Here is an 18,359-nt window from a genome sequence, read left to right on the forward strand (position 1 = left end):
TAACATCAACTAATAGACTGTTAAGTGAGCTATTAGCACATAAAGGACTCAGAGTTAAGTTTTAACAATGCCATCCCCCGGCTTTAAGAAGTGTGAATCTTGCCGGGAGGCCATGCCTGCTTCGGATGTCCATAACAAATGCATACGGTGCCTCGGGGAGACACACGTTCCTCAGAAGTGCTCCCATTGTTCTAAGTTGACTAATAGAGCTAGAAAAGACAGAGAAATGAGGCTGAAGATGCTGTTAGTTGACAAAGCACTTCAGCCTGCCGCATCGGAGACAGTACATGCGTAGGGCTCTTCAGGAGCGCACAAGAGGAAGGCTACCTCTTTGACCTCCTCTGCGCAGAAGAAAGAAGAGCCTCACCTACTCGATCCCTGCCCCTGACTGTTGGGAGTGGGACGAGTGTAACAAAGGGCGCGCGCACGCTGGCTTCCTCTACTGGTAAAGCCACGGCGCATGCAACAACTCAAGGCCCTGCAGCGACTGGGGAGTCGGCACCGAGAGCCGTGCGGGCACTAATCAGTTCGGCACCGGCTATTGCGGCACCGATCGGGACTTCCCCAGAGGCACCGGAGACAGCGGCACTGAAGACATCGGCACCGAGGACGACGGCACCCGGATCGGCGGCACCGACAGTAGCGGCACCGGGAGCAGTGGAAATCAGCATGGCACCTGCTCCGGTACCAAGTTCACCAATAGGGCCACCCAAGAGGGTAAAGGCTAAAATGAAGACCAGGCACCACAGCCCCTCTCCTGAGGGAATTGCACTGCCTCTATCACCGCGATCACCACCAGAGATTCGACGAGCAGCAACACCTTCAGCCTGCCACAGACGTCCTTCTCCTTTTCTTCGGAGCCCATCACAGGGATCTGCACGCTTTTCTCCAGCATATAGCAGAGATCCCTACGAGTCTTCTCATAGAGGCTCTCCTCGCACGTCGGTATCATCTCGGAGGTCTCGTCATTCCAGGCACCACCCTTACATCCTTGGGTCATGGTCCAGGTCTCCATCGCCGGGCTCCTGTCCCTGTTGCTACGACCGCCATCATTATGCGGGGCGTCATCATAGGAGTTCGATGTCTCACTATGGATCCCCGTCGACCACTCCTCAACACCAAGGTGTTCTGCTTCCACCTGGGGGAACACCACGGCTGCCCCAATCAGAGGCTGGGTCTAAGGACACTGAACCCCACCTCAAAATTCCACAAAGACAATCACAGCAATACAGCCAGGATCCAGAGGAATTGGAGGAGAGATATCATAGTGACGCCTCCTCATCCTCGCCAGACGAGGCCGTGGTCCCTGGAGGCATTTCTCCCCCAGATGACCTGAAACAGTTCCAGGAGCTGTTCAAATGGGTAGCTCAATCCCAAGATATTCAAGTGGCGGAGGTGCAGGAGAAACACCACAGACTCCTTAAAAACCTCAAGCCTCCATCTTCTTCTAAAATTGCTATTCCCTTGGATGATGCAATCATGGAGGCAGCCACTAATATATGGCAGACCCCAGCATCTGCTCCACCTACCAACAAAAGGGCGGACAAAAAGTACTTCATCCCTGCAAAAGGGATGGAATTTCTATTTAGTCATCCACAGCCAAATTCGGTGGTGGTTGAATCGTCCCAACACAGGTCCAAATCGGCCCAGTACAAATCTGGGGGACTGGACAAGGACATAAAAAAGTTGGATCTTCTGGGTAGAAAAGCCTACTCCCTCCTCTACCCTATTGCTACGTATGGCCAACTATGCCGCTCATTTGTCGAATCACAATTTTGACAATTATTCCAGGCTTACTGCCCTCATGGACTTCCTTCCAGAGGAAAAAAGGCCAATTCTTAAGGCAATCGTGCAAGAGGGTTACGTGGCTTCTCGAGCGGGCGTGCAGATTGCACTCAATGTGGCGGATACAGCGGCCCGTGCCGTGGCCACTGCAGTGGTAATGCAGAGAGAGTCATGGCTTCATACATCCGGCATTCCAAAGGAGTTGCAAGTCAAAATTGCAGACCTCCCCTTCGACAAAATAAAATTGTTTGCTGAATCGACTGACTCAGTTCTACACTCGAGCAAAGATTCCAGAGCGACGCTTCGGACCTTGGGGATATATACCCCACCGTTCAGGAGGAAGAAATTTTATCCTCAACAATGCCATTATGGTTACCAACAACAACGTGCCCAATTTCAACGGGGGTACGATCAAGGGCGTCATCAACAAACACATTATAAAGGCCCTAGGCGCCGGCCTCAGCAGGGCAGCGCCCCCGCAGGGCAAAGTGCAAGACAGCAAGTTTGACGGGTATGTTGAGGGCAGCGAAGCCAAGACCGTACCTCAGTGCCTATCTCAGTACATGTTCCATCACCGACTCAAGCCATTCTACCCACAATGGAAAAGCATCACGTCGGACAAGTGGGTACTGGAGATTGTAAACACAGGATACATGATCCCCTCCCAGTCTTTACCTCCACCAAATCCTCCCACCGCACCCATCCTCAGAGACCCCTCTCACCTACCGGAATTAAGGCGGGAGGTGGACCACCTCCTATTCATAGGGGCGGTGGAGAGGGTACCGGAACAGTTTCAAGGCAAAGGCTTCTACTCCAGGTATTTCCTGACAGAGAAGACGACAGGGGGGTGGAGACCCATTTTGGATCTACGCGCACTGAACCGGTACCTACGCAAACAACGCTTCAAAATGACTACGATGGCTTCAATAATCACGGCACTAGACCAGGGCGATTGGTTTGCGGCCCTCGACTTGCAGGACGCGTATTTTCATATTGCGATTCATCCAGCCCACAGGCACTTCCTCCAGTTCCTTGTGGGTACAGATCATTTCCAGTACAGAGTCCTCCCATTCGGACTGTCTTCAGCACCCACAGTTTTCACCAAGACCTTAGTGGTGGTGTTGGCATACCTACACAGACAGGGAGTTTTCATTTTCCCGTACCTGGACGATTGCCTGTTAAAGGGGAACTCCCGGGAGGAGGTACTACGGATGATACACATCACCACAAACACATTTACCTCACTGGGCCTCATCATCAATTTCTCAAAATCAAAGACCGACCCCACACAAAATATAGGGTTTATAGGAGCTCGGATAGACTCAGTCATGTCAAGGGTGTATTTACCCGAGGCATGTTTCCATGCCATCAAATCTCTCGTACAACTACTAACGTACAGCCCCACTGTTCCAGTTCTCACGTGCTTACAACTGTTGGGGCATATGGCAACCACCACGTTTGTGGTGCAAAACGCCAGGCTGCATATGCGAGGATTGCAACATTGGTTGGCAACAGTATACAAACCCTCAATCCACAACGTCCACAAGAAAGTGTCACTTACAACAGAGGCACGAAGCTCGCTAACATGGTGGGGAAACCCCAGGAATCTCCCGACAGGGGTGCCCTTCCGCCAACTGCAAATCACGGCGTTCATTACAACAGATGCCTCCCACATGGGATGGGGGTCTCACATGGACAACAAAACCACTCAAGGATTATGGTCCCCCACGGAGAAGACACTGCACATAAACATATTAGAGCTCAGGGCAGTGTTCAATGCGTGCAGGCACTTTCTCAATTATCTGCATGGAAAAGTAGTCAGCGTGAATACCGACAACACCACCACCATGTTTTATATAAACCGACAGGGGGGAGCCAGGTCTCGTACGCTTTGTGCGGAGGCGGTCCGGCTCTGGAACTGGTGCATCACCAACAATATAACTCTAAAGGCTTCATACCTACCAGGGATCCACAACGTCAAGGCGGACCAACTCAGCAGACACTTTGCGCCCACTCACGAGTGGCAGATCCGTCCAGATCTACTCCACCAAGTGTTCCGCAGATGGGGTTTTCCCAAAATCGACTTGTTCGCCACCCGAGAAAACAAGAGATGTCCCCAATACTACTCCAGAGCGGGCATGGGACAGGGGTCTTTGGGGGACGCCTTGATGATCCCATGGAAGGGCCCTCTACTTTATGCGTTCCCTCCCACGACACTTATACACAAGGTCTTGGAGAAGGCCAGAAGGGAGAAAGCACACATGATACTCATAGTCCCAACATGGGACCGACAACAGTGGTTCCCATTGCTCTTGCGCATGGCTCAACATCAGCCATTTCTCCTACCAACAGTACCGGACATTCTCTCTCAGGCTCGGGGGTCAATACTGCACCCGCACCCGAAGAGACTTCGGCTACAAGCCTGGCTAATCCATGGCTAAGCGCCCTAGAGATTACATGCTCAGAGGGAGTACAACAAGTCCTTGAATGTAGTCGGAGAACCTCCACCAGAAAGACTTATCAGCACAAATGGTTGCGTTTTTCCGAATGGTGTTCCTCCAGGCAACTAATACCCCAGGACGCCACCATACCTACGATTCTGGATTATTTGCTACAACTCAAACAAAATGGACTTTCGCTATCCTCTATAAAGGTGCATCTGGCGGCTATATCAGCGTTTCGGCATGAAAAGGATGGATCAACCACATTTGCCCATCCTGTTGTCTCGCGTTTCCTAAAGGGGTTGGTGAACCTGTACCCCCCTCAGAAACCAATACCGCCGTCATGGAGTTTAGACCTAGTTCTACACACCCTCTCGGGACCGCCCTTTGAACCACTGGCTACGGTCCCCCTTCGACTACTTACTATTAAGACGACTTTCCTCCTGGCAATCACGTCAGCTCGCAGAGTGAGCGAGCTCGCGGCCATAATGTTCACACCGCCCTGCACGATTTTCTCAAAAGAAGCGGTGGTCTTGCGATTACACCCAGCCTTCGTTCCGAAGGTCTCTTCAGACTTTCACATCAACGAACCAATAGTGCTGCCCTCGTTCTATCCTAAGCCTCACAACTCAAATGAAGAGGCACGGTTGCACTTACTTGACGTAAGAAGGGCACTGGCCTTCTACATAGATAGAACTAAACATTTCCGGAAAACGGACAGACTCCTGGTGTCCATTGCATCCAGGTCAAAAGGAGAAGCGCTATCTTCACAGAGCATTTCAAATCACATTGTGTCTTGCATAAGACTGTGTTACGAGATTCGCAAGACTCCTCTGCCAGTTCCGCCAAGAGCCCACTCTACTAGGGCAATGGCGGCATCAACAGCCTTCTTCAAAGGCATCGCGCTGAGAGATATCTGCAGAGCGGTGACATGGTCTTCCTATGACACCTTCACCAAGCACTACGCCATGCACAGGATGCTTGATGAGGATACACGCCTGTCAACAGCAGTCCTTTCACGGGCAAGCTGCGCATAAATCGGGTACCCACCTCCTTTTTCGGGGGGGGGGGGGTTACTGCTGGGTAGTCACCTACTGTGGAGCACCCACGGGGACCACTCGAAGAAGAAAGAGAAGTTACTCACCTGTAGTAACGATGGTTCTTCGAGATGGGTCCCCGTGGGTGCTCCACTACCCACCCGTTCCTCCCCACTTCGGAGCTCTGCTTGTGTGTTTTTTAGGGGCATCCAGAGCGGTTGATCAGGAACTGGCGGGGACCGGATCGCGCACGTGACCGTAAGTGCGCGAAGAGCTGACGCGCATCGGCGCATGCGCGACCCGACAGAGACTGCTGATGATTTTCCGAGCTGCGGCGCCGGGGCGAGCCCAACACCTACTGTGGAGCACCCACGGGGACACATTTCGAAGAACCATCGTTACTACAGGTGAGTAACTTAAGAACATAAGAACATAAGAATGGCCATACTGGGTCAGACCAAAGGTCCATCAAGCCCAGCATCCCATCTGCCGACGGTGGCCAATGCCAGGTGCCCCAGAGAAGGAGAACAGAAGACAAGTGATTTATCTCCTGCCATCCATCTCCTGCCCTTGTTATGAAGGCTAGGGCACCATACTTTATCCCTGGCTAATAGCCATTTATGGACCTGACCTGCAAAAATTTATCAAGCTCTTTTTTAAACCCTAATAGAGTCCTGGCCTTCACAGCCTCCTCGGGCAAGGAGTTCCACAGGTTGACTGTGCGCTGTGTGAAGAAAAATTTCCTTTTATTAGTTTTGAACCTACTACCCATCAATTTCATTTGGTGTCCCCTAGTTCTTGTATTATGGGAAAAGGTAAATAATTTTTCTATATTCACTTTCTCCACACCATTCATGATTTTATATACCTCTATCATATCGCCCCTCAATCGCCTTTTTTCCAAACTGAAAAGTCCCAGTCTCTCTAGCCTCTCCCCATATGGGACCCTTTCCAAGCCCCTAATCATCTTAGTCGCCCTTTTCTGAACCTTTTCTAATGCCAATATATCTTTTTTGAGGTGAGGAGACCACATCTGCACGCAGTACTCGAGATGTGGGCGTACCATAGTTTTATATAGGGGAAGTATGATATCTTTTGTCTTATTATCGATCCCTTTTTTAATAATTCCTAACATCCTATTTGCCTTACTAACTGCCGCTGCACACTGCGTGGATGTCTTCAGAGAACTATCCACTATAACTCCAAGATCCCTTTCCTGATCTGTCGTAGCTAAATTTGACCCCATCATGTAGTACGTGTAATTTGGGTTATTTTTTCCAACATGCATTACCTTACACTTACCCACATTAAATTTCATTTGCCATTTTGCTGCCCAATCACTCAGTTTGCTGAGATCTTTTTGTAGTTCTTCACAATCCCTTTTGCTTTTGACTGTCCTGAACAACTTGGTGTCATCTGCAAACTTTGCCACCTCACTGCTTACCTCATTTTCTAGATCATTGATGAACAAGTTGAACAGGATCGGTCCCAGGACTGAGCCCTGGGGAACACCACTAGTTACCCCCCTCCATTGTGAAAATTTACCATTTATTCCAACCCTTTGTTTTCTGTCTTTTAACCAATTCCCAATCCATGAAAGGACCTTTCCTCCTATCCCATGACCACCTAATTTACATAAAAGCCTTTGGTGTGGGACCGTGTCAAAGGCTTTCTGGAAATCTAGGTATATTATGTCCACTGGGTGCCCCTTGTCCGCATGTTTATTAACCCCTTCAAAGAATTCTAATAGATTAGACAGACACGACTTCCCTCTGCAGAAACCATGCTGACTTTTGCCCAACAATTCGTGCTCTTCTATGTGCCTTGCAATTTTACTCTTTACTAGTGTTTCTACTAATTTACCTGGTACTGATGTTAAACTTATCGGTCTATAATTGCCAGGATCTCCTCTAGAGCCTTTTTTAAATATTGGTGTTATATTGGCCGTCTTCCAGTCATTTGGTACCAAAGTGGATTTAAAGGATAGGTTACAAACCACTGTTAATAACTCCGCAATTTCACATTTGAGTTATTTCAGAACCCTTGGGTGAATGCCATCTGGTCCTGGAGACTTGTTACTATTCAGCTTATCAATTAATTCCAAAACCTCCTCTAATGTCACTTCAATCTGAGTGAGTTCCTCAGATTTGTCGCCTAAAAAGGCTGGCTCAGATTTAGGAACCTCTGTAACATCTTCAGCCGTGAAGACTGAAGCAAAGAAATCATTTAATCGCTCCGCAATGGCACTGTCTTCCTTGATTGCTCCTTTTATATCTTTATCATCCAAGGGCCCCACTGCTTTTTTAGCAGGCTTCCTGCTTCTAATGTATTTAAAAAACATTTTACTATTGTTTTTTGAATTTTTGGCTAGCTGTTCCTCAAACTCTTTTTTGGCTTTTCTTACTACATTATGACAGTTAATTTGGGAGTGTTTATGTTCCTTTCTATTTTCCTCACTAGGATTTGACTTCCACTTTTTAAAAGCTGCCCTTTTCTCTCTCACTGCCTTTTTAACATGGCTGTTTAGCCATGGTGGTTCTTTGTTAGGTCTCTTACTGTGTTTTTTTATTTGGGGTATACATTTAAGTTGGGCCTCTAGTATGGTGTCTTTAAACAGTTTCCATGCAGCTTCCAGGGATTTTAGTTTAATTACTCTACCTTTTAGTTTCTGTTTAACTAGCTTCCTCATTTTAGTGTAATTCCCCTTTTTGAAATTAAATGCCAGAGTGTTTGACCGCTGCGGTGTTCTTCCCAACACAGGAATATTAAAAGTTATTATATTGTGGTCACTATTTCCAAGCGGTCCAGTAACAGTTACCTCTTGGACCAGATCCTGCGTTCCAGTCAAGACTAGATCGAGAATCGACTCTCCCCTTGTGGGTTCCTGTACTAGCTGCTCCAAGAAGCAGTCATTTAAGGCATCAAGAAATTTAATCTCTGAATCCCGTCCTGAGGTGACATGCACCCAATCAATATGGGGATAATTGAAATCTCCTATTATTACTGTGTTTTTTATTTTGATAGCCTCTCTAATCTCCCTCATCATTTCAGCATCACTATCACTGTCCTGGTTAGGTGGTCGGTAATATATTCCTAATGCCATATTCATATTAGAGGAATGAATTGTTATCCATAATGATTCTATGGAACATTTTGATTCCTTTAGGATTTTTACTTCATTTGATTCTATATTATCCTTCACATATAGTACCACTCCGTCACCCGCACGACCTGTTCTGTCTTTCCGATATAATTTATATCCCGGTATGATAGTGTCCCACTGATTGTCCTCATTCCACCATGTTTCTGAGATGCCTATTATGTCAACTTCCTCCTTTGATATGAGGTACTCCAGTTCACCCATCTTATTAGACAGACTCCTAGCATTAGTGTAAAAGCATGTTAGAAAACTACCACTATTTATATGTCCGCCTTTCACAGACGTGGTGGAACTTCTCTTTACTGTGAATAAACAAACAGTGAAGTTTTATTCATTTTTTTTGACATGCGTTCATATTTTTGGGCCACAAAAAAGGTACTGAAAAAAACTGGGTCCCAACTATATAAAGTTTGGGAAACCCTGGTCTAGGAGACTTGAAGGTCCAGAGGTTTATACAAATTGAATAGGAGCCACTATACCTGAGTGCACAATCAGTACATGCGACTGGCATGACAGCCCCTAGAAGTGCTGCCAAATTGTAAGAGAACTGAAAGATCGCAAGTCCCCGTCAGCAGATCAAACACTAAAAAGCACCAGGCTCGAGTGACAAGTTTTCCATTCCAAAACCCTTGATATGCACATAGTGCATAAGGAGATAAAATAAGTGCTTCTTTCTTCTTATGTTAGTGAAGCAAATAATTTGCTGACGAGAGAAACTAAACCCACTAACTTTATCCTATTTGTTCAAACTAGGCCACTGAGCTCCTTGAGTATCAATTCCTCTGGTGACATTCATTTGTCTTAGAATAAAATAAGATCCACTGGGGACCTATTAAGGATGTGGGGAACATCTGAGTTGGGGGCGTTTATTGGCTGACGTAGACAGGGCCACCCTGGACACAGAGTGCACAGCCGCAGAGAGCACCGCTAGGCCCCAGATTAAGAAGTGCCCTATGCTGCTTATGCCTGACCTCTGGCCAATTCATGCAGCCCCAACCCCCTCCCCTCCAGCTCCACCCTGCCTCCTGGGGCTCAATCCCCCAGACCTGTGCTCTGCCTCTCAGCTTCAGGGACCCAGTGCCCTGGCCCCTTGACCTCTGCTCCTCCTCTGGGCCCCAGCAACTCAATCTTCCAGCCCCTCACTCCACCACTTAACCCCTCCCGCCTCAAAACTCCTGGCTCCCTGCTTTGCCATCCAGCTCTGGCAGCCCGAACCCCCCAGCCCCCTGCCCTGCCTCCTGGCCCAAGCAGCCAAATCCCCAGACCAGTGTTCTGTGACAGCTGAGCACATGGGTGGCCACCCAGGAGAGAGCCAGGTTCTACCCTGCGATTACCAGCGCACCCACACCTGGCAGCATGTTTCTAGGGTGGTGCTCAGCTGCACATACCTGAGCGCATACAACATTTATTCTGCCCAGGGATGGAAAAAAAACAGAGGGAACATTGCCTCTGACCCCACGTCCACCATCTGCCCCTCAGTCCTCCAGCCCCACCTCCCAGCAGCCAAACCCCCTTCCTCCTTTTCGCCATCTGGCCCCCTCCAATCCTCTGGTTCCCAGTTCCGCCTCCTGTCCCCAGCAGCCCCAATACACTGGCCTGCAGGTCTGGTGGACTGCACTGCTCCCTCTTCTGCCTGCTTGCCCACCAGCTTCCCTGCCCTCATCCTGCCCCACAGCCCCCAGCCCCACCAGAGTTGTTGCATCACTCCCTGGCGGGGGATGGGGTGCAGGTGCTCGGGCTGCATAATGCACCAGAAGTCACCTTAATGAAGCAAGACCTGCACACCAATCCTCGCTCTCACTGGACAGCTGCCCAGTACAGGTCACGCCTCGCCTGCTTTGCTCCTGAAAAGTCTCAGACAGCCTGTCATGCCAGTACGCAGCCCCCCCGGCCCCTATCTACAGCACACAAAGCGGTGTGCTCCAAACGCTCTATTCTGTGCAACGCAGGGCTGAAATGCAAACCTGCTCCCTGGGCTGCAACAAAGGAATGGCAGGCTCCCGCCACGTCACAGGCACAGCCAGAGAAGACAGAAGGAAAGGGTGAGATGCCCAGTTCCTACTCTTCCTGCCTGCACCCAAGCATTTAACTCCCCAGAGCTCTCTGACTGGCCTCCTCGGGACCTGTGTTAGAACCCAGTCTTGGCCAGTGAGAGCCAATAGACGGGAGTGAGCCTTCAGCTCATGGCACGATTTTACCCACCCACCCACTAAAACAAATGGAAATCCCCTGGCTGGTTCTCTGGCGCCACAGGCCAAGCAAACCGGTACAAACTGCAGGCCAGAATGGAAACCAGCCATTTTCAGATGAGCACTTGAGTGGAGCCTCCTGGTTGTGAGGACAGGCTGGAGGGTGGCGCTGTTTTCACTAACGATAGATAGGTGCTGGCACAAGGTGCCAGATGAATAGCACTGAGCAGCAAATCGTCTCCCACCACCCTGAACAGGCACAGCCAGGGCATCTCCCGCTCACCCTGACTCCTCTGCTAAGGCCGCCAGCCAGGGCCCCACCCAGAACTCGGTGCCAGAGCAGTTTTTGTGACTTGGACACCTTTCCTCTGGGAACCCACAGAGGCAGCTGGAGTTGCCAACTCTCACCCCAGCTGGGGTTTTCCATAAAGACCCAGCTGCTGGGATTAAGCTGTCAAGTGAACATTCCCGCATCAGGAGGCAGAGCAGAAGCCTCACAAACGCTTTCTTCTTTTTTAGGAGCTCACCACTTGTAGCTCAATCTCATGGAGCGGGGACCTGAAGCATCCCCTGGGGCTGGGAATACTGCCCCCAGCAGTGCCACGGAGAGCTGCCAGTGTGAGAGAGACCCAGGGGATGGGCCCGCTGTGTGGCACAGGCAGGACAGCTTTCCCTAGCTGTCTGGGCTGGGCAGCCAGCGGCCCAAAGCGAAGGGATCAGCCCCTCTCCCCGCCTTGGGAAGTGCTGCCAACGGCCCTGGAAGGCGAGTCTCTAACCCAGCCCGGACGGGGAGGAGGGAGAAGACGCCGCAGCGGTTCTGCCTGGGCCGGGAAGCTGCCCGGGAACATTTCTGCGCGCAGCAGGCTGGCTCAGCGGGACGCTGCAGTCGCACCGGGCAGGGGAGGCAGCGTCCACCACCCACTCAGGGCAAAGCCCCAGGTCACGGGCCGCAGAGGGGCGCCGCTCGGGCACGTGTGCCAGGGAGCCCCGGAGGAGGGGCGCCCGGGGCCCCGCCTGCTGCCCCGGGATGCCGGGCGGCCCGAGCAGACGCTGGCGGGGCTCCGCTCCCTGCGGCCCCAGGGCGGGCAAGGCCGCTGCAGGAGCCGGGCGCTGCCAGCCCGGTCCCCGCGGCCCAGCCGGGCGCCTGCCCCAGCGGCAGCTGCGACCCTCGCTCCCCCGTGCGCTGGGCGCAGCCCGGGCAGGGCAAACCGCGGCGGCCAGCAGGGCCCGGGCGAGGGGGCGGCGCGGGGCGGGGGTCGCCGAGCCGGACGGGAGCTCCGGGCCCCGCCACCGCAGGGTCTCGGCTTCGGCGGCACCGAGGCAGCCCCCCGCGAGGCCCGGCGGGAAACTGAGGCACGGGGCGGGACCGCCTGCGCGCGGCCCCGGGGGCGGGTGTGTCCCGCGGGCGAGTCCCCCCCGGCCCGGCCCCGGCTCCGGCTCCCCGCGGTGGCCTTACCTGGGCGGGCGGCGGGGCTCTCGGCGAGCCTGGCCCTCTGGGCGCGGGCGCGGGCACGAGGGGAGCGTGAACGCGCGTCCACCGGAGCGCGGGCAGGACCCGCAGCTGCTCTGGGGAGCACCGGCCCCGCTCCCTCCCCTCCCACACCCCGCCTGGCCCGGCCCCGCCCACACCCGCCTGGCCACGCCCCCAGCCCACCTGGCCCCGCCCCGGGGTCCGCCCCGCCCCGCCCCCTCAGCCCCGCCCCCTTCCCCAGACCCACCCCCGCCCCCCAACTGCCCCCTCAGTCTCCTGGCCCCCACCGTCCTCCTCGTGTCACCTTCCCCCCAACCGTGTTCCCAGCCGCCCCGCCCCGCCCCACCCCCTACAGGGCCCTTCCCCCAAAACTCATGTCCCCCCCATGTCAGTCATTCCCCAGCACAGCCCCAGCCCCCGACCCCTCCTTGCCCCCCAGTCCCCGTCCTCCCCAGCCCTCAAGTCTTCCCCCCCGACCCCTGCATCCCCCGGCACCCCTGCTCCCCTACCGCTCAGACTCCCAACCTTCCCCTGCCACACAGCTGCTGCTCCTGCTTTCCTTTCGCCCTTCCCCCCTTGGGGGACCCTTCTCTCCTTTCCCTGCACCCGCTGCTCACCAGCCCAGACTCCGGGGTGCCGGGGGCACAGTGCTGGGCTGGTAGCACCTGGCAGATGTTCCCTTATCACAGCTGCACCTCATCCCCCCAGACAAACCAGCCTTTGCTTAGAAAGACCCTGGGGTGTGCAGGGAACTGGGCAGGGGGATGAGTCACTGCTGGGACACTCTAGGTGGGGGTGAGCAGACCGGTTAGGTCAGGCCCCACTTTTCATCCCTGCAGTTATCAGGGTCCCCTCTCCCCAACCTGTCTAATGTGATCCAAACAGACGGAAATTTCCATTATGTTCATGTGAAAAAAACCCTTTTGGCACCTGTAAAAAAATAAGCCAGTAAATGTAAAAACGTTATTAATTGGTGTAGAAATGGGAATACATGGACGTAAAACCAGTAACGTGTCCCAACCTTTTTAATGAGATGGGTGAGCCTGAGACCCGGTAGACGATCGTGCCGTCCCCCCCTCCCGCAACTTTGAACACCCTGGCACTGGGCCCTGAGCTGTCCCTGCCACATATTAAGAAAAGCAGCCCTCTCTGCGTGCAGCTAGTATTACTGCCCATGTCTGGACACTGCTCTCTCAGGTGGAAATTGGGGCTGGAGACCAACGGCGGGAGATGGGAACTACCTGGCAGTAGTAACAGGTGGGAGGTGAGGAATGCCCACTGGCAGGAGGGAGCTGTTGAGACGCCCACACATTTGACTGTCACAAAAAAACAAATGGGATCCTGCAAAACTTGGACCGAAACAAAGCAGATTAGCTGCGAGGCAGATCCAAATCCCCTGGAATTCCAAGGAACCCCGGCTGTGCAGGGTGGAACGGCAGCTCTTTCTGTGGGGAGATGTGTGAGCAGTACTGGCTGCAAATGCCTGTCTGTCAGCAATGTGACTCCCATCCCAAGGAATCCTTCCTACTCCAGTGCATAACCAGTTCAGGGCAGAGTCCTTCAGGTCAATGCTGCACTGCAATGGAAAGGCAAGGAAAGACAGGTGTTTTCTCTGGAATGACAGGTGTTTAGCACATACTAAATATTTCATCCAACATGTAAGAGTTCTAATTTATATTTTAAAAGGTAGGCAGAATGGTTTATTAATGATATTGATTGTAAATTAGTTTTTTTTGATAATTTCTCCTGCCTGTAAATATTTATGGTTATTGATTTTGTTTAGAAGAGAGAGAATGCCTTCTTCCTGAAAGCAGCCTTTCATAGGACTCTACGATAACTTAGCATCTCTAGGTAGATAGTTTGTTAAGCTCTGTTAGCCTTGAAATGTACAGTTTGTTCCCTTGATGACTATTAATGGGTGAATCGGTTACCATGTACGAACAACGGACATTTTACCCTTTTTATATTTATGGAGATGACTGAGTGGAAAATAATATCAGAGAGGTAGCCGTGTTAGTCTGTATCTTTGAGAACAACAAGAAGTCCTGTGGCACCTTATAGACTAAGACATTTTGGAGCATAAGCTTTTGTGGGAGATAATATGACCATATGGTTTCAAGTAAGATTACTCTTTATAGCTGAGGGTCAAAACTCAGCCACAACCTCTCTATTGCACTGTGACAGAGTCTCCCTTTTTATGGTAGTGAATGTACAGATTTCAGATCCCCAATGAATTTTGATTCTAAGCCCCCTCTTCCCAGTCTATCAGACATTAATGATTTCCCCTCCATCCACCTTATGGGCCAACAGCCAGGGTGATTTTCAAGGGAGGAGGCTTGGTCCATAACTCCTTCAAATAAAAACGCAACTAAGGAGAGTTTGCAGTGTATGTTGATCATCACCACCTGCCAGCAAAGCCTCTTACCAGGGAAGTTTGTGTGCAGATCAGCAGGTTTTGGGAGAACCCAAGCTTTCCAGGTACTCACCAGTTAGTTCATAAGGCATGCTACAGTTTCAGATGGGAAATGAAGAAATCCGTATCCACTTAAAACTGCTAGAGGAGTTCAGGTAAGTGGAGTGTTGTTAGAGAGTGTTTCTCTGAGTAATGCCCAGTGGAATTCCACTGAACACAATGGAAATCTGCAGAGAGGAAGCCGTGCTAATCTATACACTATCAAAACAAAAAGCAGTCAAGAAGTGCTACTTGACTGCTTTTTGTTTGGAAATCTACAGTGTGTGTGAATCAACGCATCAGGCCCTCTTGTGTGGTGTTCTGGTCTTCATCCTGCATTCCTGTTCCCTTTATCAGCTGCTGGCTGATTATTCAGACAGAAAGAAACTGAGTTTAAAGCCTTGCTCAAGATCTGTGATACAAGGTGTGCCCTGGCTCTCAGAAGGGCAAGGGGGTGGTTACTGTATCGCAGGAAGGGAAGGACAGATTGGCTGTGCTCTGTTTTGCAGCCAGGGGTTTGTTTCTGAACTGAACTCTGGTTATGGTGGAAGCATGTTAGAAGTTAAGTTCAGTCTCACTAGCACAGAGCAAAGTTTTAGAGAGAAGTGAGTGCACTTAAGCATAAGAAATGCTTTTGAAACCATGGCATGAATATTCAAGGGTGTCATGTTTTCTTATCCAAACTGTTGTTCTCCCACATCTCCAGTCCCTGTAACTCTGCCTATGTCAGCCTCCGTAATGTTGGCTTTCCATGACATAGCCTTGATGACATGCTCCTCTGTTGGAATTACCCTCTCTTGCTTCCTTTTTTCTAACCTAAACTGCTTCAGCTGGTTCCTCTGTGATGCCCCAAACCCAGGTTAGCAGACCTCAGCATATCAGAATGCTGTGGGGTTCTTGCCTGCCAAAGTCTGTCGCTATATCAGAGCTGCTCTCCAACACCTTCCCTAACTTTTCTTGTTCATTTCAGGATCCAGCGAAAATGGTTCTTCTGACAGGCCTCCAAGGAACTGCCCTAGCTGAACTCAAACCTTGTCTCTTTCTACTTCCTCATCTCTTTCCTTTTCCATAGGCTCACTCACAATAGGCAGCAAAAGAGCCATCCGGCTGGAGTGTCTGTTGTGTGCAATAGCCTTTTGCTGCCTCACTGACTCTTTCTCATTTTGAATTTCATATAAATATCTGTAGCATTTTAACAATATGTTTTGTGAGGTGATGAGCTTTCGTGGGACAGACCCACTTCTTCAGCTCTGGAAATTCAGAATTTCCAGAGCTGAAGAAGTGGATCTGTCCGACGAAAGCTCATCACCTCACAGATAGTTTTGTTAGTCTTTAAAGTGCTACAGGACTACTTTTTGTTTTGTGAAGATACAGACTAACACAACTACCTCTCAGTGATGATGTAAACGTCTGGTTTTCTCCTGTGCATACCTCTTAGTATCTGTCTCTCTCTGCTGCTTCTACTTAGGTCATTCTGTGGAGAATTTTGAGATACTTTGTATGAAATATATGGAACAATATACAGTGTTATTCCTACTATAATAATGTGATGAAGAAGATTTTGTTTATCAGGTTTTTATAATTTTTAAAATATATTTTACGGTTCTCTTCCTGCAGCATTCAGGTCGCCCCTATCATGGAGCACCTTCCTTTCCTGTCCCCTCGCCTCTCTTCGGAAGAAGAAAGGAAACTCTTATTACAATGACAGGATCATAGTGTTTGGCAGTGGAAAAGGCCTGTTACTCTTAGCTCACATCTGAGGGACCCAGGTTGTTCACACTGAACTTATTGGGGGGTTTATCCTTTACTTGACAAGCAGGAACAGGACCTGTTGTAATAACTGGGGCTAGCTGGCCCACTTTGATGAAGAGTAGGTAAAAAATTGAGAACTAGCACCATGATCTGTGCTATAAAATTGTTGAGAAAAGGTATAAAAAGAAGTCAAAAAGACATCAGCAATAGAACAGAGAGGGTCTCCTGATACCTTACAAGGAGCATAGCTGTGAACGAAAGGAAGAGAGTAATGCCCAAACCAGTGCTCTGGAAATGAGGCCTAATTGGATTTCAAGCTAATGAGAGGATAGGCCATCCCAACCAGTGCGTGTTTAGGGGCCCTTCACAAGAAATGCTGAGGGAGGAAAAAAGAACTTTTTACCATCACCACAGCTGCAGCAGATTGTTGTTACGAGACCCTGATACTCCAGTGGGGACCCTTGGTCATCACTGCAGCACAGCAATGACCCAGCCTGATACATGTGAAAACCTGCTCAGTCGTCCCTTAATGTGCTCATTTCTGCCCTGCTATCTTTCTCCCGTCCTCTCTTCCTCCCTCCCACCTCCCTCCCTCTCGCTCGCTGGCTGGCTGTCAGATTATCACCTAACCCTAAAATCTACAGCACTTGGCAGCCCCAGCACTGCAAGAGAGACGCCCGTTCAGCTCTCTTCAGTCTGAGCAGGACCAGTAAAAGAGAGGGCCCAGATCACGCAGATGATGTTGCTGATCAGGAGGTGAGTCAGAGTCCAGGCTGATGGCTGTCATGGTTGACCTGCCAGCCTAAAGCATCTATTCAGGACTGACTGGCCACCTTGTGTCCTGAGACCATCTGCAAGAGCTATATAGCCTCTACCTTTGCTATCCTTTCTCTTCCCTGTCTGCTGAGTCTGCACGGTTTATCCAAAGCAGGAGCACGACTCTCATTCTGGACTCCAAATTGGACAACCCAACTTAGCCTTTCTTCCCACCAAGGTCTGTGTGACTGAATAAGAGCCTCTACCCAGTATCCAAGAAGGAACTTTGACAAGGTCTGATGGTTTGTTTTGCATACACACTCCAGTTTGGTTTCTGTGCACTTTGTCTTGTTTTAATTCTTTTCCATGTGTTTCAATCAATAAATCTCTCACCTTTGTCAAGAATTCGCTAACACGTTTGCCATGGCACGAAGCAGACTCTGTTGGTGACACTCTAAACCTTGTTCAAAACCGTTTACTGTTGGGTTGTGCCTCAGTTTTGACTCCTTGGGCTCTTTATTCCATCTAAATTAACCCAACAGACCTCAATGATTTCCCTACATATCTCCCAATAGAAATTTGTCCTGGAAATGTGCTAGAAAATGTTAAGCAGTGCAGAAGACCGGACCTCTCATTGTTTAAAAGTTTTAGTGGAAAGTTTAGCTGATTTCATACAAACTGGATGTCAACAGCCTGTAGGATGTTGTAAAATTGGTCCCTCTGACACCTGAAGTAATATCAGGTGAGCTGCGCTAAAAGCAGTTTTCAGGAATACATTTTATGTCTTTTTTTTTTTTTTTTTTTACAGAAGCTGTGTGTGTATTTCTGCTTGTGCAGCTGTGTTTACTGTCAAGACTGCTGCTGGGTTTGGTTTTGTGGTGAACATTTTGTATATTGTACCTTGATGTTTAACAGTGGAAGGCTTAAGGGTGTATGTCACTAGCTTAAAGCCAGCCAAGTGGGGCCTGATCCTGAGATAATAAACTCCTCTTTTAAGGGGGTGAATAACCTCTGTTTCCACTAATGTAAACAGCAGCAAACCCCTTTCATTCTCAAAGAAAAAAATATAGGGGCCCCTGGGAGAGCCAGAGAAAAAACTCTTCAATGAACAAGATGCTTCTGTTGTTACTTCTGCAGGTGGAAGGCAAGATTTCATACAAGCGCTTACCTGCTGTGCAGATTTGCAGGGCTTGAACCTGCAATGTGCTGAGCACTCAGCCTTAGCTAGTGAAACATTCTGGCATGTATCTAGTCCTGTTAGCTTTGTCAGGACTACTTCATGTGCTGAAAATTAAGCCTGTGCTTACATGTTTTGC

The 18,359-nt window shown here is 50.2% G+C and overlaps 1 protein-coding gene across 2 annotated transcripts in view; it reads right to left on the reverse strand.

Annotated features, from left to right (window-relative positions):
- Window positions 1-12,166, reverse strand: part of SCNN1B (sodium channel epithelial 1 subunit beta) — a 49,208-nt gene extending 37,042 nt beyond the window's left edge. The window contains exon 1 of one of the 2 annotated variants that reach the window (XM_075011056.1): window positions 12,069-12,166. The gene's annotated coding sequence lies outside the window, so the exon portion shown is untranslated. The remainder of the gene's footprint in view (window positions 1-12,068) is intronic. The other variant, XM_075011057.1, reaches the window with a different exon arrangement.
- Window positions 12,167-18,359: the final 6,193 nt, after the last annotated feature.

This window comes from Carettochelys insculpta, chromosome 16, assembly GCF_033958435.1.
Source record: "Carettochelys insculpta isolate YL-2023 chromosome 16, ASM3395843v1, whole genome shotgun sequence".
NCBI classification, from domain to species: Eukaryota; Metazoa; Chordata; order Testudines; family Carettochelyidae; genus Carettochelys; species Carettochelys insculpta.